At 43.4% G+C, this 23,305-nt stretch overlaps 1 long non-coding RNA gene across 2 annotated transcripts in view; it reads right to left on the bottom strand.

Moving 5' to 3' along the window:
• Nucleotides 1-972: 972 nt before the first annotated feature.
• Nucleotides 973-23,305, bottom strand: part of LOC124031912 — a 28,477-nt gene continuing 6,144 nt past the window's right edge. For both annotated transcript variants that reach the window (XR_006838183.1, XR_006838184.1), the window contains exon 3: nucleotides 973-1,577. This is a non-coding gene — a long non-coding RNA (uncharacterized LOC124031912). The remainder of the gene's footprint in view (nucleotides 1,578-23,305) is intronic.

The raw sequence follows: 23,305 nt of genomic DNA, 5'->3' as shown, positions 1-23,305 counted from the left end.
TAATTTAGATGGATTAGGTTCTGAAACCAGGAGATGTATTTGTTCTGTGTGTGTTCTGTTTGATGCCTTTGTAGTTGCTTCAATAACAGCTGTTATTAAAGCTCTTATAATTGCCTACATTTTCCTTCAACTACCTTACCACACCCAAAACATGACAAAATAAATGATCACATCTACCATTTACCCAGGCTGTGTCAACTTTGTTCCTCTTCCCCTGCAAATGCTTCTTTGGTTTAAACACACTGCTCTGTTCAAGGCATTCAACATCATCTATCACAGGGACGACGGCAATTTGAGCTTTCATCTGGGGGGTGATAAGGAATCGCAGACACATTAAAACATCTGTCACACCTCCACAGATCCACAGATATAGAGACCCGGAGAGAGGACACCTCCACATGCCCAGAGATATAGAGACCAGAGAGGACACCTCCACAGGCCCAGAGACACAGAGGACACCTCCCAGGCCCAGAGATATAGAGGAGAGGAGAGGGGAGAAGAGGAGATAGGGTGGGTGGGTGTGGTTTTAACCAGGGACAATAGGTTAATATGCCACGGTAACAGACAGCGACACAGAGAGACATACTGATGGACTCTATGGAGGCAGATTATGTGAATAACTATAGAGGAATGTTTGCAGCTGGTCTGATAGGTACTGTAGATGTGGACGTGTGGTAACCACGTTCCTCTCCCTTTCCAAGGTCATGTCTTGTGGTCGTGCTCCTGTGTTTAATTGGGGAAGCAACATTTAACCTCTCAGCATGCTTCTATGTTGTGTTTGACTCCTATTTCTATTAGTGTAATCAACCATCTAGTTCCTTCTTCTAATCCTCTCCCCTCTTTTCTTTCATACCCTACCTTCCCCCACGACGGATGTGTCCTTTCCCCCACTATCTCCCTCCTCTTTCTCCTCCCCCCACACTCCTCAGTAAGATCACACTTAAAAGTAAAGACCACTTCAGCAGTTTATGGACTTCAGGATGGGTTTTTATTGATCAGACGTCTGCATTAAGAGTCAAAGAGAGAGAGAGACAAGCGTTGCTTCACTTATTTACCAACCCCACATCCCCCTTCTCCTTTCCCTTCCAGTACAGTCCGTTACAAAGGATAGCAACAATATCGACTGTAAAACATTACAATACATAGTTATGACAAAAACGCTGACTCACTAAATAAGTAATTACCTGGACTTATTTTTATTGCAAAAAAATCGATATCCCTTCTGGTGTACAAAAGATTCATTCCTACTTGCAGCCTACCCAGTTGTGGTCTGAAGGTTCAGTTGGGGCTTTTCTGCTCCTGGATCAGTGTGTCCATTCCTGACACAGTGTCTCTGCCAGATTCCCTCTGGTGAGCCCTGTTCTCAGGTCAGTGAGAGATGGAGTCTTGGTGTGTCCGTCAGCCGTTCTTTGTCCCACTCTTCAGTGATCCGGAGTGATCAATGCACAGCTACAGCTGGTTGAAGGGGACCAAATCCATTCAACAGTTGATTTGGTTCCATTTTACCAGCTTTAGCAAAGCATTTTTGGTGTGAAGTCCTACAGTATGGTCTGAAGAGGTGGGATAGCTTCAGAGTCCTGGATGAGAGGTAACAGAAAGGAGGAGAGGATGAGCTCATTGACAGACACATGCCGTTGTGGAATTTTTATGATAAAATAAATGCACATCCACATAGAAAGCACTCAGCCAAAGAGCTGATATTGGAGAAAACGATGCCATTGTATGAATTCCTAGGCCTGCATGGAGTAACAAGAGGGTCGGAGGGAACAGAGAAAATAATTAGGGCAGTTACAGAGCAGAGCAAAGGAGAGGAGGAGGAGGTGAGGAGGAGAGAGAGAACAAAGGAGATTGGAGTGGGGCCCAACACACAAAAAACAAATGGTTCTATAAAGTGCCAAATATGGGCTGTTTGGCTTGTAACCATAGCAGAACCCTTTTTGGTGCTATATGGAAACTATTTTTTTGATGGTTCTATAAGAACCATGCTAATAAGGTTCTATATGGAACCTCTATGGTGCTATAAAGAACCCTTTCCAAAGAATCTATAAAGAAACATTAAAAAAGTTGGTCCTGGGGCCCCCTTTGGTGCACATTTTTGGTTTTGCCCTAGCACTACACAGCTGATGAAAATAATCCAAGCTTGATGATGAGTTGGTTATTTGAATCAGCAGTGTAGTGCTGAGGCAAAAAACCAAAACGTGTTCCCAGGGGTATAGCACCAAAAAGTGTTGTGCTAAGGTTAAATCCCATTTTTAATGGTTTTCATGATTTTTTAAATCCCATTTTCTTTTCTTGAACCTTTATGGAGAATGGTTCCATAAAGAACCTTTCGTACTCTCAAAGGTTCTTTGTAGAACCATACTGTTTTTTTTTTGGTTTATTAGCTATATTATATTGTTACAATTCTATAGGTTTTATTATAGTGGAATCAGGTGTGCTAGCTCTGGAACCGCTTGGGGACCCTGAGGAGAGAATTGAAGACTACTGACTTAGTCAACCTTTCTCAATTGACACAAGACCATACGTGAGTCTTTCACAAGACACAGTCATCAGCCACAGTCATATGTACTATTATAACATTACAGGTTAGATCAACTGGAATGACACTCACAGTTGCACAAAAAGAGCTGTGCGCAAACCACACACCAAAATATTCTAATAATTATCACTAAAAGAGGAAAGAACCCTTTTTAAACTGCAAAGAACAATTGAAGGGCTCAAATAGTTATTTTAGTCAGTATGGTTCCACATAGAACCTTTTAGGAACCCTATTTTTTTGCATGTAAGAGAAAACAGGAGGTGAGAGCATATAAACTGCAGACAAACTTGAGAAAACAATTAATTTATCGCAGGCCTGTCAATACTGCTAATGAACCTCCAGGATTCGACACCTCAGGAATTAACTCCCATTGACCTCTACAGAGCATCTCTCTCAATCCCCCTCGCTCTCTCTTTCTCTCTGTTTCCCTCTCCCCTCTTTCTCTCCACAACTTTCTCCCCTTCTCTTCCTCACCCTCTCCTCCCCTCTCTCCCCATATCCCCGCTCTCTCTCTCTCTCCCTCCTCTAACTCTCTCTCGCTCTCTCACATTTACTCCTTCCCCCTCCATCTCCATCCTTTCTTGTGTCTACTTTCTTGTTCTCTATGTCTACCTCTCCCTCCCTAACTACCACATCTTTTGTACCTTCATTTATTTATTGTGTGATCTGTCATTTCTCCTTCAGGGCGATGTTGGCCCTCAGTGTATAATCAGCCCCAGTGTACTCAGCCACCCGCTAACTGTGTGCTGCTTGCCTTTGGTGCAACTCACTCATATCCTTGTTCAATTAGCTTTAGCTGATCATTTAGCTATTAGAGAGTAAACCACTTCACACCCGCAACAGACTCCTGGCTCCACAAAACGAGCCATTGATAGTAAAAATGTTTTTAATGACCAAGTTTCGGAGGATAACATTATCATGACATTTAGTCCTGTACTATCCTTCCTCTTGACATCTTTCCTCCTTATACCTGGACCACTTCACCAATCCCTAGTCTATCTCTCATCTCATCAGAAAGCCAATGTAGCTACAAATGCGGCATACTACTCAGCATACTGCTCAGTCTCCCCAACGTGTGTTTCTAAGGCTACATTTAGACAGGCAACCCAGTTTTTATCTTTTTTTTCACTAATTGGTCTTTTGACCAATAAAGATCAGCTCTGAAAAAGATCTGATGTGAAAAGATCTGATGGGATTGGTCAAAACACCAAGTAGTGGAACAAATATCAGAATTGGGCTGCTTGTCTAAATGCAGCCTTTATATCTTCCCTCTCCTTCTCTCTCTTTCTCTCGGATGCTTGTCCACAGGGAGATATGTATGTACAGTATCTTGCGGACATAGCATGGGATGCACACTCATATATAAGTATCAACCTGCATGAATACACATAGACACACTCAGACTCACACATACACACAGCTGGGTTCCTATCCCAGTATCACCAACATCAGTAGTTACTCTACATCCTCAGATATGACCTCTAACTTTCAAAACCAGGACACGTTCAGAACCAGGTCATGTTCAGAACCAGGTCATGTTCAAAACCAGAAAGTAACATCTAAATCATTTCAGGATAAATGCTGAACAAAGTGGTACACCGTGTCGCACTGTAACTCACTGGCACCTCAAAGTGCTAACCTGAATGTGAATGTGACTACAACATGTACTGCACCTATTGCTACCAGGACACGGTTAGGCTTCTACAGAACAGGACTTTAACAGGCCGATTAAGATGTCAACACTGTTCCCCAGCTGTCCCCACGTGAAGATAACAACAGCGACACGAACTGCAACACACAAATCAAATTTTAAAAAAGGAGTAATTAAAAAACAGGCGGGCGAGCTAAAGAGCAACACAAACTTGTCACCTGAGCGCCCGGTGAATTGATGAGGGAGACACTTCCTTGGCTGGGAGAGGAGATGAGAAGAGAGGAGAGGAAAAGAGAGGAGAAGAGGAGCAGGAGTATCCACTAGATAGCACAAACATAAAGTCGTAAGTGGCTATATGGTAAAAACGAAATTAAAACAAAAATTAGATTTTTGGTCTTAATTTAAGGTTAGGGTTAGACATAAGGTTTGCAGTGTGGTTAAGGTTAGGTTTAAAATACAATTTTAAGAAGATACATTGTTTAAATATGTGTGTTTGTGACTTTGTGGCTGTGGTAACTAGTGACAACCGAGGAGAGGAGAGGAGTAGCACACTGGGAAGGACACCGAGGTATGGCCTGAATTCTACCTGTCCCCGAGATGCTTTTGTTATATCTCTACCGCACTGCAGAATGTGCCCCCATAAAAAAAATACTATGGTATAAAATAACTATACTAAAAGAGCTGATTTTCCATAATCTGTAGTTCGGTATCACTTCTGCCCTTTAGGGAACACAATATGGTCTACACTTGGCATGTAGATTTGTCCTTTTTAAAATTTTATTTTTTAGATTTGTCAGTTTGAGATAGGGGGTTGGGGAATGTTTTATTTTTGGCAACTGGAGTGTTTTTTCGGATATTACTGTAGTATTTACAACGGTGTTTTTTTGCAGGTAATACTGAAGTATTCTACAGTATACTATAACATTCTATAGTAAGTACTAAACATGATCGAGGGATACTAGCAGTGCTTAATTGGAGCCGTATCCCTGCAACTCTGTTTTGGAGTGTTTCGTTGCGGAATCCATTTTCCAGGATCCGGTACCTCTCGTGGCATGACAAACAATTGTCACTGTTTGTGATGTAAAAATTATAATAAAGGCAATCAGAGTTAGGCTAATTCAAGTCGACTCCTCTGTAATTCTCCTAGCGGCCCTCTAAACAACGTAAAGTGGACACGTGCCTGATAATTGATTCGTGTTGGGCAGGCCCGGGTTTATGATTTGCGCAACATTGTAGCCTATGTAGAATAACGCATGGCCATTGCTGTGGTGAAAGAGATATGCGCGCCAGTATATCGCACAGAACTGGAATGAGATTCACTTTCTGTGATATATCTCTCTCTCTACTCTGAAAGACATGAGCTTGCAACTCTCATCTCTCCAGCGATGTACTTCATCATTTCTTTTCTTATCAAATCATACCCGCGCGAAGGAGTCTGGAGGTGCCGCCCCAGCTAGCAATGAGGAATCGGACCAGAAGCGGCCCTCTTCCGGGGGGCCGGAATGATTGAATCGGATCTGAATAGGGGGTCATACTCAGACCGGAATCAAAAATGAATGACTGCCCTGAATCGCAGCCCCCCTAATAAATTGAAATACATTTGCCAAAGTTATAGAATTACTGCTGTCTTTTTTGTTGTTGAAATAAATGAAATAATTTCGAATACTACACCAGGAGTAGGCCTATAATTTGATGATCAATATGATTATATTATTTATATTTTTGCCGAGCTGTGTGTAGCCCAATCACAAGGCATGCCTACACGGCAAATCTGTCAATGAACAGCAATCAGCCAAAACAGGCCTTTCGCAATATTAAAAACATTAAATCAAATGGATTGGCAATCAAATGGATCCTGCTAATCTGTCTGTAGGCTACCAAGTTAACAACTTCCAAATATTCCTAATGAGCGAACAGCGTTGTTTTACCAAATAAAACAAAAGAGAGATACGCTTTTGGTACGAGAGCATCGGCCATCGCGGGTGAGTGAGCTGAGCATCATTGGGTGGTGAGTCAGTGAAACTGGAAACCTTTTTAGGGCTATATTTTCCAACTCATATTGTACAACTTGTGTGCCTCCACACACCTAGGTCTAGGCTATTGATGGATTGAAGACAAGGTCGTTTTTATTGATATCAGATACTCAGTTTGTCAGTGTCAAAGTAGCCTGTCATTTGCGAGGTATGTATGTATGTATGTATGTATGTATGTATGTATGTATGTATGTATGTATGTATGTATGTATGTATGTATGTATGTATGTATGTATGTATGTATGTGTGTGTGTGTGTGTGTGTGTGTGTGTGTGTGTGTGTGTGTGTGTGTGTGTGTGTGTGTGTGTGTGTGTGTGTGTGTGTGTGTGTGTGTGTGTGTGATTTAGACCAAGGGAGTGTATTTAGGTTGTACTTGAGTTAAGAGGAGAAAATGGCTTTACATGAAATCCTTTTCACACAAGGGCTTTCTATAGATTAGAGACAGAATCCCTCTGTTACACTTTCCTGCTTCTCATTCAAATCTTTCCCTCCATATGTTTCCCCCCTTAAAAACACACATCCGTTTAGCTCATATAGACAGGTATTTATAAAGTCATCTATACTTCTCCAGGTGAAGGTGGTGAGATTGATTAATTGTGTGGCAGCTGGGTGATGTCCTTTGGCTGTTCCTTAGAAAGTACACAGTAAAGTGATGATATTAGAGGTGTCATATTCTCCAGGCATAAATTGTAATTAGTAGTCGAGGCAAATGCTCACCTCTCAACACCTTCTCTACTCAAATGCAAATTGTAACACGCAAATAGACAGGCTTAGAAGGCGTGCTTGTTTTGAGACATATGGGTGTGTGTTTTAGACAACTGTACTGTACGTGTGTGTATGCAGCGCCTATATGCATACTTTTGTGAGGAATCAGGGGGAGAGTGTGTGTCTGGTGTGTGTTTGTGTGTGTGTGTGTGTGTGTTTGTGTGGGTGCGTGCAGTGTGCCCTCTATCAGTCTGGCTGCTTTTAGTCGGACTGGATGCTTGTGTCTATTCTGGGAACCTGCTCGGCCCTGCATTCCTGCCCTTATACTGGAGATGGGAAGGAGGGATCAGGGTTTGGGACAGCTGGACCCTGGAGGGAGTAGGGAGGGGTAGGAGGGAACTGTGTACAAGTGGTGTAAGGGGCAACTGCTGATGAGACTATGTATAGCCCTAAAGAGGGTCTGACACTCTGAACCCTGTCCCACTGCACAGCCTGTCACTTTGCTTCAATATTATCTTTATTTTAATTTTAGATGCACAGAACAGTCTGTCCATCACTCTCTCTTGCTCTCTCTGTATCACTCCCCTTTCTGTTTCACAATTCTCTCTCTCTCTTTCTCTCTCTCTCTCTTTCTCTCTCTCTCTCTTTCTCTCTCTCTCTCTCTCTCTCTCTCTCTCTCTCTCTCTCTCTCTCTCTCTCTCTCTCTCTCTCTCTCACTCTTTCTCTCTCTCTCTCTGCCCCTCTGTTCCTGTCAACCATTTCACTCGGCTCTCTCTCTCTCCTTATCTGGACAAGTGAGCTCTGAGTGGTTCTCAGGCAGCTGGCCTGTTGAATGACACTACACCTCTCCCTTCCCTCCCCTCTGGTCTGGAGGGCTGGTGGACCAAAGGACTGGGGACCATCAATATGCATCACTTCCTGTCACATCCACATTGTGCAGGGACCCGTGCTGCTCTTACTCTCTGCCCTCTACTAGTGCCACCACAGATTCAGTGACCAATTGTCAATTTTTGTAAACATTTTTATTTTAAATGTAACCTTTATTTAACTAGGCACGTCAGTTAAGAACATATTCTTATTTACAATGACGGCCTACTTGAGTAATAGAAAATTAAATGAAAGTCACCCATTAAAATATTACTTGAGTAAATGTGTCAAAGTATTTGGTTTTAAATATATTTAAGTATTAGATCAGAGGAAGTAGGCATGACCACGGATGTTCTCTTGATAAGTGTGTGAATTGGACCATTTTCCTGTCCTGCTAAGAGGTCAAACTGTAATTAGTACTTTTGGGTGTCAGGGAAAATGTATTGTGTAAACAGTACATATTTTCTTTATGAATGTAGTGGAGTAAAAGTAAACGTTGTCAACAATATATATAGTAAAGTAAAGTACAGATACCCCCCAAAACTACTTAAGTAGTAGTTAAAAGTATTTTTACTTTAGTACTTTACACCTCTGCAATTGAACAGAGCAGGGCCTTGGGGATGTCGGTCTGGACCAGCCAAACACAAGTAACACAAACTGACAGAGATGTACAGCAGTATAAAATACCAACACTACTTTGTGACAGAAAAAAATCACTCATGTAAAATCATGGCAATCATAAAAGGTATGTTCACTACCCAAGAGGTAGAGACTGTGGGAGACAGCTCAGCAGGAACGGGAGATTTGAGTGTGACCGTATGTTTTTCTCCGCTGGTCTATGTCAGTGTTGGACACTGTGGTACACTGTGCTGTGCCCCAGTCATTGTTAATGGAAGGCCCGCGACAGCATGTTCTGGGGAAGATGTCAATCAGTCCTCTGGTTAATGAGGCTAATTCACTCCCAGTAATGAAACCGCTTGACCTCTGCTCCGACTGTAAACTTTATCTACACAGCCTTTATTTACTTCTACTAATTATCTACTGAAACGGAAGAATTGGGGATGGGTTGTGTTGTGTGTGAGCACTACACTCTTAGAAAAAATTGTGCTTTCTAGACCCAAAAAGGGTTCTTCGGCTGTCCCCATAGGCGAACTCTTGTACTAACCTATTATGGTTCCATGTAGATCCCTTTACACAGAGGGTTCTACATTGAACCCAAAAGAGTTCTACCTGGAACCAAAAATGGTTCTACATGGAACCAAAAAGAGTTAGGGTTAGGGTTAGGGTTAGGGTTAGGGTTAGGGTCCCCTATGGGTTAGGGTTAGGGTTAGGGTTAGGGTTAGGGTCCCCTATGGGTTAGGGTTAGGGTTAGGGTTAGGGTTAGCTTTAGGGTTAGGGTTAGGGTCCCCTATGGGGACAGTCGCAGAACCCTTTTGGAACCCTTTTTTTCTAAGAATGTACACTGGAGGATTGGGAAAATTGGATGGACTAGATTGTGGTCACAGTTCCCTGTTCTTAGAGCGAGGGTTGAGCCCAAGGCCTACCCAGCCATTGAAGCCTGGGGTTGGTAGTTTGGTGGTCTCCCCAGCTGAGGCCCCCTGGTGTCAGGGGAGAGAGAGGTGGGAGTGCTGCTGCAGTGCAGTGCGGTGGTGTGCTGGCTCCTCTCCCCTGCATTCGGACGTGAGCAGAGCAGCACCCAGGCCCTGACTCAGCACTATTCCCTTTCCTGATTGGTTGATCAGGGAAGGAGTCGGTATTGTAACAGGACCCTTTATCCTCCCAGGCCGGCCGGCCGGCTTCTCTTCCCTCACAAAGATAAAAAATGACAGAAAACCTGACTGACCTTGCGTCTGTACTGTATAGTTTACACTCCGTAGGCCTAGTTTACACAACAGACATGTTCTATATTGTTCCATAGTTTGTTGATACGCAGAATCCTTTCCTGACTGTGTCTAACGAATTATGTGACATAATTAAAGCCCTACTCTGTGAGAGGGATACTCGGTGATTATTGCCTTGTTTAATTCCTCAGTCTTGATTTTACTTCGGAATGATTTAATCCTCAAAGCGGTTTTATTTCTTAACCTTTTAATCTAACGGCGACACCCTTTAAAGAATCAATAGCAATTTAGATGATATATTTAATTATTTCCCTGCCCTCTTTATCTCTTTCTGGCTGTCTTTGCATAGAGCCACCAGATGTAAATTGGGTTTGATTATTTCTCTTCTCCTGCGCATCCTGTGTGTGACTGGGTTGGAACTTTAAAATCCTCTCAGTTCTGAGTCAATGTCGCCTCTGCCGAGTCCCCAACAACCGATATGGAAAGAAAGCCTTCGATGTGACTTCCGCTTTTGTAAGTTAACAAGATGACACTCCATCTTAACTCCTCCTCCACATTTACTGGATTGGTTGAGCAGTGCAGAAAAGAACCTCCCACTCCAGTTGTTTTTCGTCTGGTCAAGACCAGTATGTAGGGGATCTAGTTTCAGGCATTTATTTGAAGCCTTCTACGTTGTGTTAGGGTCAATGTAATGTTGCTTTTTTTAAAAAGACGATTTATTTTACTTAGAGGTTTTCATCATACAGATAATCTCAAAGACGCTTAAAAACAACAAAAACTAAAGTACATGTAGTTATTGGGCTATATATTTGCTTAAAAGCAGTTTACTCTTGGACACGCCATTTGTCTTGTTGGCCTTGACAGTCTGAGATGAGAGTGCTGAGCCTCTCTTTTGCGGCGCGGCTGATTTTAACCTGCACCTTCTTGCAGTCAAATTATTTACGGCTCAGGGAGGGGGACAGACGGTGCCGTTAAAGGCACATCTCGGGCTGCGTCGTCACCGCTGTTCTGAGGCCGGGACGATAGCCGGGTCTGGGACTCGCCCTGGTTAACCCCCAGCGGAAAGCTGCCTTTCCTCTTGCCACTCAGACACAGCAGAGCAGAGGAAGTAATGGATCCACTCAACTCCTAATAACCATGATAGCAGTACCCGGGTCAGGCTCTTAACTCACCAGCACAAAGAGAGAAAGCCAGAGAGAGACAGACAGGGCAGTAACATTTAAAAAAATGAATGTGGAGGTGAAGGACTACTGGAATTCTGTAAAAGCATCAGACATCTGCACTCTACATTTAACAGAAAACCACATTTGATTTGATGACGTCCTCGCACTTTGTCAGAGAATGATGTCATATATACGCATTACAACTGGCTGCCAAACTGCAGCAGAGTAGACCCATCTTCACATCTCTCTCTCTCTCTCTCTCTCTCTCTCTCTCTCTCTCTCTCTCTCTCTCTCTCTCTCTCTCTCTCTCTCTCTCTCTCTCTCTCTTTCTCTCCTCTCCCTCTCCCTCTCTCTCTCTCTCTCTCTCTCTCTCTCTCTCTCTCTCTCTCTCTCTCTCTCTCTCTCTCTCTCTCTCTCTCTCTCTCTCTCTCTCTCTCTCTCTCTCTCTCTCTCTCTCTCTCTCTCTCTCTCTCTCTCTCTCTCTCTTCTCTCTCTCTCTCTCTTCCTCTCTCTCTCTCCCTATGCTTACCTTATGCAGACTGATTCTTACCACATGCACGATCCTACTGCCCCCTCACACACACCTCTCCCACCATCGCTCCCACCCCTCCCTTAACGAAGTACGACCACTTAGATATTTTAGCCATGCTTTCATCACCATCACCGGCAGGCTCACAAAGCAGTGCTTGATATACACTCTGCCGCCAAACAAAAATCCAATGCAGTTAAACTCAGAAAGGAGCTCAGGCGGAAGAATATGCTGGCTGACACGCTCTCTGTTGTGAGAGTCGGACAGCCCTTTGTCAGCCCAACAGTCCCCTGCACGTCTCTCTAAAGAGAAAGAGGTTGTATTAAATGTGCTGTGTTTAACTGGTGTCACCCAGAAACAAAAGGCAATAGAGGATGAACCCAGTTAAGGCCATCGAATAGATTCGAATCTATTGCATTTAATCTCCCCTTGTCTTCTAAAGCTGTACATGAGAAAGAGGGGAGACAAGGTGATTCAAATCAGCAATTCTGGGTTGCCTTGAGACAGAGTACTGTATGATAAGGCGAAGAAAGAAGTCAGCCACTTGAGAATAGCTCTTATCAAGGTACGGTATGCGTGTAAATGAGGGGAAGATTAAGTCCGATGTTGCGTTCGCGACGTATTGACAGAGCAAGACCAACAACTTTCAATCTGTTTGACTGTAAGTGAAAAATATTTGATTGAATTATAGGTTTGGTTCCCAAAAAAAGTCTGTGGGTGATCTAACTTTATAAACCTTCTCCCACAATATACATAATTGAAGCAAAACAAATACACATTATCCCAAGAATTCTATTGGCACACGCACCACTGCAGTACTCTCGAGGGTCTCTAATTTAACCCATCCTGTGTGAGTTCATGTTTTCCCCTCTATTCCTCTTAGCTCTGCTCGCTGGTTTCTCTCCTACCCTACAGTCCTTCCCCTTACCTTCAAGTGTCCTTCAGGGACCTTGGGCACTTGGCTTGCTGCTCGGCTCTGCTCCAGACCGGTGTTCCCTATTGCTCCCATTACAGAGCCACACAATCTCTGTATTCCCCCACTAATGAGCCCCTCAGCCTGGCTGCCTGTCTGTCCGGCTGGCCAGCAGGCCACAGGCAGATCAGTAGGGTCCGGACAGTAATCATGCAAATAACTCAAACTGCTCTCCTTCCCACTCATGTTAATACTACTCCCACTGTTACTGCTGCTGCTGCTGCTGCTAATAACACTGAGCCCATGCACATTCTACCACTTTGCATTCCTACCATTATAGATAATAATCTGACCATGCATGACATTGTAATAGTTTTCCCGCGAAAAGAGGAGCAATTATTTCAAACCACCCAGCGGCTGCTGGAACAGCTCAGAAGATATAACTCTTTATGTGTTTTAGGGACTCATTTTCAGTCCACTGGCTCTCTCTCTCACACACACACTTCCCTGGCTTCTTTCCAACTCCATCTCCTCTCTTGTTCACTCGTTTCCTCCTTCTCTCTCATCCCCATCTTTTAAATTTTCACCCGTCCCTCTCCAATTTCCTCTCTTCCTCTCCTCTCCCTGCTCTCGTTCTACCTTCTTTCTCCCGTTTCTCTCTTTCATTGTTTCTCTCCAGCAGTCCCAGTTCTTAGCTGTTCCAGCTTGCTGTGGCAGTGTAAAGCTAACTCTCCCTGGCGTCGCACTCCTCTCATCCTGAGATGTATGTTCACTTAAAACATTGTTTAATCAGGGATACTTGCTACTCCGGTCCTCCTCTGTGCCCGCCGTGTCTCCTCCTCTCACCTGCCACTCCTCCTCTCCTCTCCTCCTCTTCTCGTGCTCTACAGCTGTCCTGACACCCTGTCTGCAGCACTACCCACACTGCTGCTGCTCCCAATTACACCCCGCTTATAGGGGACCAGCAGGACGATACGCTAGGCAACACACACAAAGAGAAAACCCATACAAATCATGCATGCACAAGCATGGGCTCGTACACACACACGTGCACACACACATCCTGAAACAGACAATCACAAGAACAAGCAAACACTAAGTGAAAGTGTACATCCACTCAGACACAACTGTGCTAGGCTCCGCTTGAAGTAGGTTAGGTTGCCCTTGTCCTGCTTTTGCCATTCATTTATATTCTTACGTTTTATTCTGGCAATGTTCTGGCTCTGTTCTGGAAATGTTCTGTCTCTATTCTGTCTCTATTCTGGCAATGTTCTGGCTATGTTCTGGCTATGTTCTGGTTATGTTCTGGCTCTATTCTGGCTATGTTCTGGTTATGTTCTGGCTCTATTCTGGCTATGTTCTGGTTATGTTCTGGCTCTATTCTGGCTCGATTCTGGCTATGTTCTGGTTATGTTCTGGCTCTATTCTGGTTATGTTCTGGCTATGTTCTGGTTATGTTCTGGCTCTATTCTGGTTATGTTCTGGCTCTATTCTGGCTCGATTCTGGCTATGTTCTGGTTATGTTCTGGCTCTATTCTGGTTATGTTCTGGCTATGTTCTGGTTATGTTCTGGCTCTATTCTGGTTATGTTCTGGCTCTATTCTGGCTATGTTCTGGCTCTATTCTGGTTATGTTCTGGCTCTATTCTGGTTATGTTCTGGCTATGTTCTGGCTCTATTCTGGCTCTATTCTGGCTATGTTCTGGTTATGTTCTGGCTATGTTCTGGCTCTATTCTGGCTATGTTCTGGTTATGTTCTGGCTATGTTCTGGCTCTATTCTGGTTATGTTCTGGCTCTATTCTGGTTATGTTCTGGCTCTATTCTGGCTATGTTCTGGTTATGTTCTGGCTCTATTCTGGCTATGTTCTGGTTATGTTCTGGCTCTAATCTGGTTATGTTCTGGCTCTATTCTGGCTATGTTCTGGCTATGTTCTGGCTATGTTCTGGCTATGTTCTGGCTATGTTCTGGCTCTATTCTGGTTATGTTCTGGCTCTATTCTGGCTATGTTCTGGTTATGTTCTGGCTCTATTCTGGCTATGTTCTGGTTATGTTCTGGCTCTATTCTGGTTATGTTCTGGCTCTATTCTGGTTATGTTCTGCTCTATTCTGGTTATGTTCTGGCTATGTTCTGGCTTATGTTCTGCTCTATTCTGGCTATGTTCTGGTTATGTTCTGTCTCTATTCTGCTCTATTCTGTCTCTATTCTGCTATGTTCTGGCTATGTTCTGGCTATTCTGTCTCTATTCTGTCTCTATTCTGCTATGTTCTGGCTCTATTCTGGCTATGTTCTGGTTATGTTCTGGCTCTATTCTGGCTATGTTCTCTGTCTATGTTCTGGCTCTATTCTGGCTATGTTCTGTCTCTATTCTGTCTCTATTCTGTTCTGGCTCTATTCTGGTTATGTTCTGGCTATGTTCTGTCTTATGTTCTGGCTCTGTTCTGGCTCTATTCTGGCTATGTTCTGGTTATGTTCTGGTTATGTTCTGGCTCTATTCTGGCTATGTTCTGGTTATGTTCTGGCTCTATTCTGGCTATGTTCTGGTTATGTTCTGGCTCTATTCTGTCTCTGTTCTGGCTATGTTCTGTCTCTGTTCTGGCTATGTTCTGGCTATGTTCTGTCTCTATTCTGTCTCTATTCTGTCTCTATTCTGGCTATGTTCTGGTTATGTTCTGGCTCTATTCTGTCTCTATTCTGTCTCTATTCTGTCTCTATTCTGTCTCTATTCTGTCTCTATTCTGTCTCTATTCTGTCTCTATTCTGTCTATGTTCTGTCTCTATTCTGTCTCTATTCTGTCTCTATTCTGTCTCTATTCTGTCTATGTTCTGTCTCTATTCTGGCTCTATTCTGTCTCTATTCTGGCTCTATTCTGGCTCTATTCTGGCTCTATTCTGGCTCTATTCTCTCTATTCTGTCTCTATTCTGTCTCTATTCTGTCTCTATTCTGTCTCTATTCTGTCTATGTTCTGGCTATGTTCTGGCTATATTCTGTCTCTATTCTGTCTCTATTCTGTCTCTATTCTGTCTCTATTCTGTCTCTATTCTGTCTCTATTCTGTCTCTATTCTGTCTCTATTCTGGCTCTATTCTGTCTCTATTCTGTCTCTATTCTGTCTATGTTCTGTCTCTATTCTGTCTCTATTCTGTCTATGTTCTGTCTCTATTCTGTCTCTATTCTGTCTCTATTCTGTCTATATTCTGGTTATGTTCTGTCTCTATTCTGTCTCTATTCTGTCTCTATTCTGTCTATATTCTGTCTCTATTCTGTCTCTATTCTGTCTCTATTCTGTCTCTATTCTGGCTATATTCTGGCTATGTTCTGGCTATATTCTGGCTATGTTCTGGCTATGTTCTGGCTATGTTCTGGCTCTATTCTGTCTCTATTCTGTCTCTATTCTGGCTATGTTCTGTCTCTATTCTGGCTCTATTCTGGCTATGTTCTGGCTATGTTCTGGCTATGTTCTGTCTCTATTCTGTCTCTATTCTGTCTCTATTCTGGCTCTATTCTGGCTCTATTCTGGCTATGTTCTGGCTATGTTCTGGCTATGTTCTGGCTCTATTCTGGCTATTCTGTCTCTATTCTGTCTCTATTCTGGCTCTATTCTGTCTATATTCTGTCTCTATTCTGTCTCTATTCTGTCTCTATTCTGTCTCTATTCTGTCTCTATTCTGGCTATGTTCTGGCTATGTTCTGGTTATGTTCTGTCTCTATTCTGTCTCTATTCTGTCTCTATTCTGTCTCTATTCTGTCTCTATTCTGTCTCTATTCTGTCTCTATTCTGTCTCTATTCTGGCTATGTTCTGGCTCTGTTCTGTCTCTATTCTGTCTCTATTCTGTCTCTATTCTGTCTCTATTCTGGCTATGTTCTGGCTATGTTCTGGTTATGTTCTGTCTCTATTCTGTCTCTATTCTGGCTCTATTCTGGCTATGTTCTGGCTATGTTCTGGCTATGTTCTGGCTATGTTCTGGCTATGTTCTGGCTATGTTCTGTCTCTATTCTGTCTCTATTCTGTCTCTATTCTGTCTCTATTCTGGCTATGTTCTGGCTCTATTCTGGCTATATTCTGGCTATATTCTGGCTCTGTTCTGGCTATGTTCTGACTCTATTCTGGCTCTATTCTGGCTCTATTCTGGCTCTATTCTGGCTCTGTTCTGGCTATATTCTGGCTCTAGTCTGGCTCTGTTCTGGTTATGTTCTGGCTATGTTCTGGCTATGTTCTGGCTATGTTCTGGCTCTATTCTGACTCTATTCTGGCTCTGTTCTGGCTATATTCTGGCTCTAGTCTGGCTCTAGTCTGGCTCTGTTCTGGTTATGTTCTGTCTCTATTCTGTCTCTATTCTGGCTATGTTCTGGCTATGTTCTGGCTATGTTCTGTCTCTATTCTGGCTATATTCTGGCTATGTTCTGGCTATGTTCTGGCTATGTTCTGACTCTATTCTGGCTCTATTCTGGCTCTGTTCTGGCTATATTCTGGCTCTAGTCTGGCTCTGTTCTGGTTATGTTCTGGCTATATTCTGGCTCTGTTCTGACTATATTCTGGCTCTGTTCTGGTTATGTTCTGGCTATATTCTGGCTCTAGTCTGGCTATGTTCTGGCTCTAGTCTGGCTCTAGTTTGGCTCTGTTCTGGTTATGTTCTGGCTATATTCTGGCTCTAGTTTGGCTCTGTTCTGGTTATGTTCTGGCTATATTCTGGCTCTAGTTTGGCTCTATTCTGTCTCTATTCTGGCTATGTTCTGGCTATGTTCTGGTTATGTTCTGGCTATATTCTGGCTCTAGTCTGGCTATGTTCTGGCTCTAGTCTGGCTCTAGTTTGGCTCTGTTCTGGTTATGTTCTGGCTATATTCTGGCTCTAGTTTGGCTCTGTTCTGGTTATGTTCTGGCTATATTCTGGCTCTAGTTTGGCTCTATTCTGTCTCTATTCTGGCTATGTTCTGGCTATGTTCTGGCTATGTTCTGGCTATGTTCTGGCTATGTTCTGGCTCTGTTCTGGCTATATTCTGGCTCTAGTCTGGCTCTGTTCTGGTTATGTTCTGGTTATGTTCTGGCTATGTTCTGGCTATATTCTGGCTCTATTTTGTTACAACCATAGATAGTATAATAAAGGTGTCCAGGCACATTGTTGAATCTTATATTGCCTCTGAGAAATACTATTCCCCCTTTGGCAGTGCTATTTTACATAGCCCTATGTTGCAGAGGATGGTGAGGATTATGAATGAGAAAAAGACCTAGCATATGACCATGTCATCATTTATTTTGACACTTCATAACAAAACATTGTTTGAAGTTAAAATATCAAGTAAAGTCAGTTCTGGAACATAATGACTTTTGGGAAACATTTAATTTGCAATTGTATAATCCTGGTTACCTTGGGTTATCATTCTGATAAAATATAGTAATTAATTCCCATCTATAATTACCATATTATTACAGCATAAGCTATAAACGTTATGACCTTATAAACAGAGGATCTATGTAACTATAATGTTACGACAACTATAAACCTGGCGCACAAGTGTGTGTGTGTGTGTGTGTGTGTGTGTGTGTGTGTGTGTGTGTGTGTGTGTGTGTGTGTGTGTGTGTGTGTGTGTGTGTGTGTGTGTGTGTGTGTGTGTGTGTGTGTGTGTGTGTGTGTGTGTGTGTGTGTGTGTGTGTGTGTGTGGCGAGGAAACAGTAGAGCAGTAGACATTTTCGCAGCGGACATTGACAAGAAGATGCTTCCATCAGAGTGCCCTTGTTCCTTTAATTACTTCCTCCGTCTTTACAGCTCTGCTGAATTTTAATTAGCCCACGTGTTCATTTCCAGTAAGCATGGCCAGTTCATATTGTGAACTAATGGCCAGGGTCTGGACTGAACATCAGTTCAAGCAGCTGGCAATTCTGGGTACTTGGACTATACGCTACTATGATAATGCTGTGTAGGCCTTCTTCACATACACATGCAAAACTATAGCCTATCGCAATTATAATCAGTGAAACTGTTTTCTATCCACGTTGTTCCATTTGATTTCTTCCATGTTGCATTCATTATTACAAAAACACAATGAAAATGTCAGCCTAAATTATACTTCGAGAAAAAATAAATGTTTTTATGATCTAAAATAATTTACCCTGTGGAGTCCAGCTGTGATTTTAGCGATGCAGTTATTCATTATGTATCCATGTAAAATGGAGAGTGCCTGGACTATTCTACAGTTCCTGTGTTTCTGCAGACAGAGAGAGAGTTGTGCAGGGTTTGGATGGGGTTATTGGAAATTAATGCAGCCACTTGTCTGTTTAATTGATTGAAACAAACCTCCTCAACATTGATCCCTGTTCTCGTGTTCAGGCCGATGGGCACGGCCCGGGGAATGGGGAGGGGAAACGAGGGGCTAGTCTGGAGCAACAGAGAGGCCTGAGCCCCTGACCCTGCCAGGATACAACTGGACGGTATGGATGGCCCACATAAGAGGTTTCACGCTGGGTGTTGTAATAGAGCTTCGTAATATTGTAATTGCACTGGCGTGAAAAACCTTCATATTCATTTTCTCAGATGCAGCCTGTGTCTTCTCGCTGATCAATACTTTGATTGTGCTTCGATCAGATCAGACGTCCCACAGTCTCTCGTCAACAGCCGTGTAATGGCCCATTGACTAATTGACTTTTCAAAGATGTAAATAAATGATGGAGAGATCACAAGGTTCAGCACTATATGGTAACTGACTAATTAATTAAGCATCTTTTTTTTTCAGGACTGTTTGAAGTACTGCATGTCTTTCGCCGTCACTCTTCTGCTACTTCGTTGTCACAAGGTCGACACATTTCGGATTGTTCGCATATTCAGAGACAATGTGCAGTCTTTCTCTGAGGCATTTCTCTGTTTTAGTTTTATCACCCAGGATATCTTATCAATTACCATTTTATTGACTGATTGAGGGTTGTTAGTGGCAATGCATGTTGGGATAGGTCGTGACCTCTCCCCCTTAAATCTGCCACAAGGACGAGACTGCACTGGTGCAAGGAGTAATAGAATATCAATGTCACTATAGAAAGTCCAGCCACTGATAATGTGTACATTACGGAAAAAGATACACTGAGAACGATATAACAAATAACAACCAAATCGATAGAGTGTTTGTTTGTGATGTCAATAGTAGGCATTCCCCTGTAACCTGAGGACTTGAAGTTGTTTTTCAGCCTACAGATAGATAGGTGTTCTGTTTGAGCTATAGTTCTAGAACTATGGAGTAATATACAGTGCAATAGAGTAATATACAGTACAATAGACTTGTCCTGTCTGTGTCTTTGTGTTGAGGCGAGGCGAGGCGAGGCGAGGCGAGGCGAGGCGAGGCGAGGAGACACATACAGTCAAGTCCCAAATGATTGGCACCCTTGAAAAAGATGAGACTGTGTAAAATAAATAGTACAAATACGAAGTATTGAAAACAGAAGTGCCAATCATCTTGACACATTGTTAAAATATATATATATATCTATATCTGAGCAATTATTTCAATCATACTATGTATATAAAATCATACTATATATATAGATATATAAAATCATACTATAAATATATATATAGCTCTATATTTGTATTATTTATTTGATCAAAGGTGCCAATAATATTTGACCTGACTGTACATTACTCAGTACATTGCTAGGCTTGCACTAAACTCTTACACTCACATGATATCACACACAATGTAGTGTAGTGTTGTGTGCTATAGTGTACTGAAATGTAGTGTACTGTAGTGTAGTGTACACCCTCGCACAGCACAGTACAGGACACTGCTACGAACAGATTAAAGCTCCCACACAATAAACAGCCCCCCCCCCCCCCCAGGCCCCTCTGCCTGACACCCAGATACACCACTTTTACTTATCATAACGCGCCACACTAATTTACACCATAGCACCACACGGACATATTGGGCCATATTGGTATGTAACACAATTACACCACATAACATTACACCTTTGGCCTGTATTATACCAGCTCGCATTCTTCAGTCAGTACAGTATTTCCGGTCATAATTTTCAATGTTACACTTAACTGTATCCTATTGCCCTCCCCTTTGTGGAGCCCCAGACAGGGTTGTCCATTCGGACAGCCAGCCAGGCAGGCAGGCAGGTTGACGGGAGGCTGTGGTGTGTGGGTCAGGCGGGCGGCACAGGTTTAGTGGGCCCCCCAGTCAGCTGGCTTTGGCTGTCTCAGCACGGTGCCGCAGTCAGCATTGTTGCATATTTAATGTCCTGATGAGCGCTTCCACCTGCTGACACAGGCAAATGACAGAACAATATACCCCCCCCCCCCTAACCCCCCTGCCCGGAACACCATCATCAATCCAGCCCTGCCTCGCCTGCTCACCACTATTCCTGCCGCACCTCTCCCCCCCAGCGTTCCCGTTCTCTATCTCTCCCTCGCTGCCATTCTCTCTCTCGCTCCCAGCCCCCACTCAGTCTGTCCCTCCTCTCTCTGTCTCTGACCATACTACCGACCATACAGACACTTCCCTCAAACAATTCTCTGTCTGTAGGGCAACCTTTCCCTCTGTTCCTTACAAATCCACCTTCAACGGGCCATAATAAAGACACTATGCCCACCCCATCATCACACACACACACACACACACACACACACACACACACACACACACACACACACACACACACACACACACACACACACACACACACATCCTCTACACTCACTGACCTCTCAGAGAGCGTGCAGTCAGGTCACCTCTGATGTGTGTCGCTTCATGCATTTCAGATCCAGATTGTCTCTGTAGGCTATAGGTAGATGTATCTCTCTGGACAGACCAGGGAACAATCAGGGACCTCTCTGGTTCCTAACACTTTGGGGCAGCAATGTTTCCTGTCCTTTTAGAAGTTGAAAGATCTCTGACCAACTCATATCTGTAGCTTTGTCCAAGAGTGATCATCAGCTAAATGATTATAACTACACCCAGATAAGGTTCTGTATGGTAACTGTACCCAAAACCGGCTTAAAGAACAGACCCCGGCACAAAACACAGGTAACAGTATTTAAAAAAGCAGAGGTTTCTTCCGTCCATCCAAACCAGGCCGAGTGACTACAGTATGCCCAAACCAGTGTAATTACTTACAGCCAAACTCAGACGGACATTATGACCATGCGCAAACATCAGACAGAGTGTCAATCATCTGGTGTTAGAGCTACAGCATCTTAGTCCCAGTCTTAGCTCCTTCCTCTCTCTGGCCTGCTGCTGAAGCCCATTGTATCCATTAGTAAGCATTTGTTCTCTGCACCATTTACTGTAAACTGCTGTCTGTGTGAGTTGCCGTCGCCCAACAGACAAACCAGTTCTGATTCCCGTTTTTAAAAACGTTGAACTAAAATCAAAGGGCCAAAACAACTATTCTGTGACCGTTGAAGTATGAGATACAACTGTTTCTTTTTTAGAAAGGTAGAAATGAATGGGATGAATAATGTCCTAAAATCTATTCAGAGCAGGTGAAAAGTGCTGACTGATTCACTGCACCTCCTATACGCTTCTCTGCAGTACGTGTCGGATTGGACTCAACCGAACCAGAACGGAGTGGAGAACTGCGTATGCCTTCTCTTTAAATACTCCCACACACACACACACACACACACACACACGCAGGAACACACACACACACACACACACACACACACACACACACACACACACACACACACACACACACACACACACACACACACACACACACACACACACGCAGGAACACACAAGAAACACACACACACACACACACACACGCAGAAACACACAACAAACACACACACATAAAAACATAAAACAAGAGCACACACACGAACAGAATGTACACACACAGGTGGAATATAGACAGTGTTCAGGCTCTTTCTGAGGTCAGGGGTCTCTGTAATAAATGATCATGGTTCTGTTGAGTCAATCATGTTAAATCTTGGTCAATTAGTTCATTCTACGTATTTAAACCTTTTCTTGTTCGACTGGTTTGTCTGTGTCCAAATGCGCTGCGTTTGTCCCTTACCTGGGATACATACTTCTTTACATTCCATAGTTGCTCTTGTTCATATGGGCATATAAAGAAGTATGTTCCCCAAGCAGGTAATGGTCCTTTTTGCGCATTGGTTTCGCTCCACCTTCTCTCCTCTCTCACCTGAGGAGCAAAAATGTTGAATCAGGGTCCCAGGCCGACCCCACCTGCATCACGCCCCCCTTCCCCACCACAAGGGTCCCAGTAAGGAGAGAAGAATAGCCTCCCCTGTCCACCACCCCGACACTGAAATCCCAAAGTCATTGATTCGCGTGAATCTGACAGTCCGTGGTGTACATGAACAAATCTACTTGTTTCAGTTCAATCAATAGATGAGCAGTGTTAGAGATATTGGAAAGGCACTCACACAACACAGCCACCACCGTTTTGTCCCATTATGAGGTTCTATTACTTATCTGGTCACACCATTAAGACTTTCGCCTTGTGCTATTTTACACCTCATTCCTCAAGGATAAACCTCTCAAACTGTCCCATCGCAAGGAAAAAGTAATCAACTACATTCTGTCTTATCATCCCCCACTTCCATACGGCTATATTGTATTTTTAATGTCAATAAGGAAATCATTCATATTTACATTACCAATTTCATTTCCTTTCACAAAAACCTGCATTGCCATTAATAAATGTTGAATGGTCTGCAGCGTACAACTTGTGCTAGTTTGACATAAGGAGCAGTTTCTTACACAGGCTATGCAGAACGGCACACGATTCACCTTGAGTGTCACGCTTAGAGGTGCAGCTGTAGCGGAGGAGAAAGAGATAGAGGGAGAGAGAAGGAGAGAGAGGGGGACGAAGAGAGAGGGAGATCTAGCGCTTACCTAGCGGATAGCTGTCAGGTAGTCTCCCCGGGTTCAGATGGGCCAATGCACCAAAGAGGAGTAAAACAATAAAGGAGAGAAAGAATGAAGATGTGGAGGAAGTGCATCCCCTGTTTTTCTTCCCTCTTAGTCAGTGTCCCAGGTGCTGCCTCTGCAGTCTCTCTTGCTCGCTTTCTCACACACAGCCACACACACAC

This window comes from Oncorhynchus gorbuscha, linkage group LG03 (genome assembly GCF_021184085.1).
Source record: "Oncorhynchus gorbuscha isolate QuinsamMale2020 ecotype Even-year linkage group LG03, OgorEven_v1.0, whole genome shotgun sequence".
NCBI lineage: Eukaryota > Metazoa > Chordata > Actinopteri > Salmoniformes > Salmonidae > Oncorhynchus > Oncorhynchus gorbuscha.
Note: the sequence above shows the minus strand (reverse complement) of the source record. Positions and strands in the feature narration are given on the sequence as shown.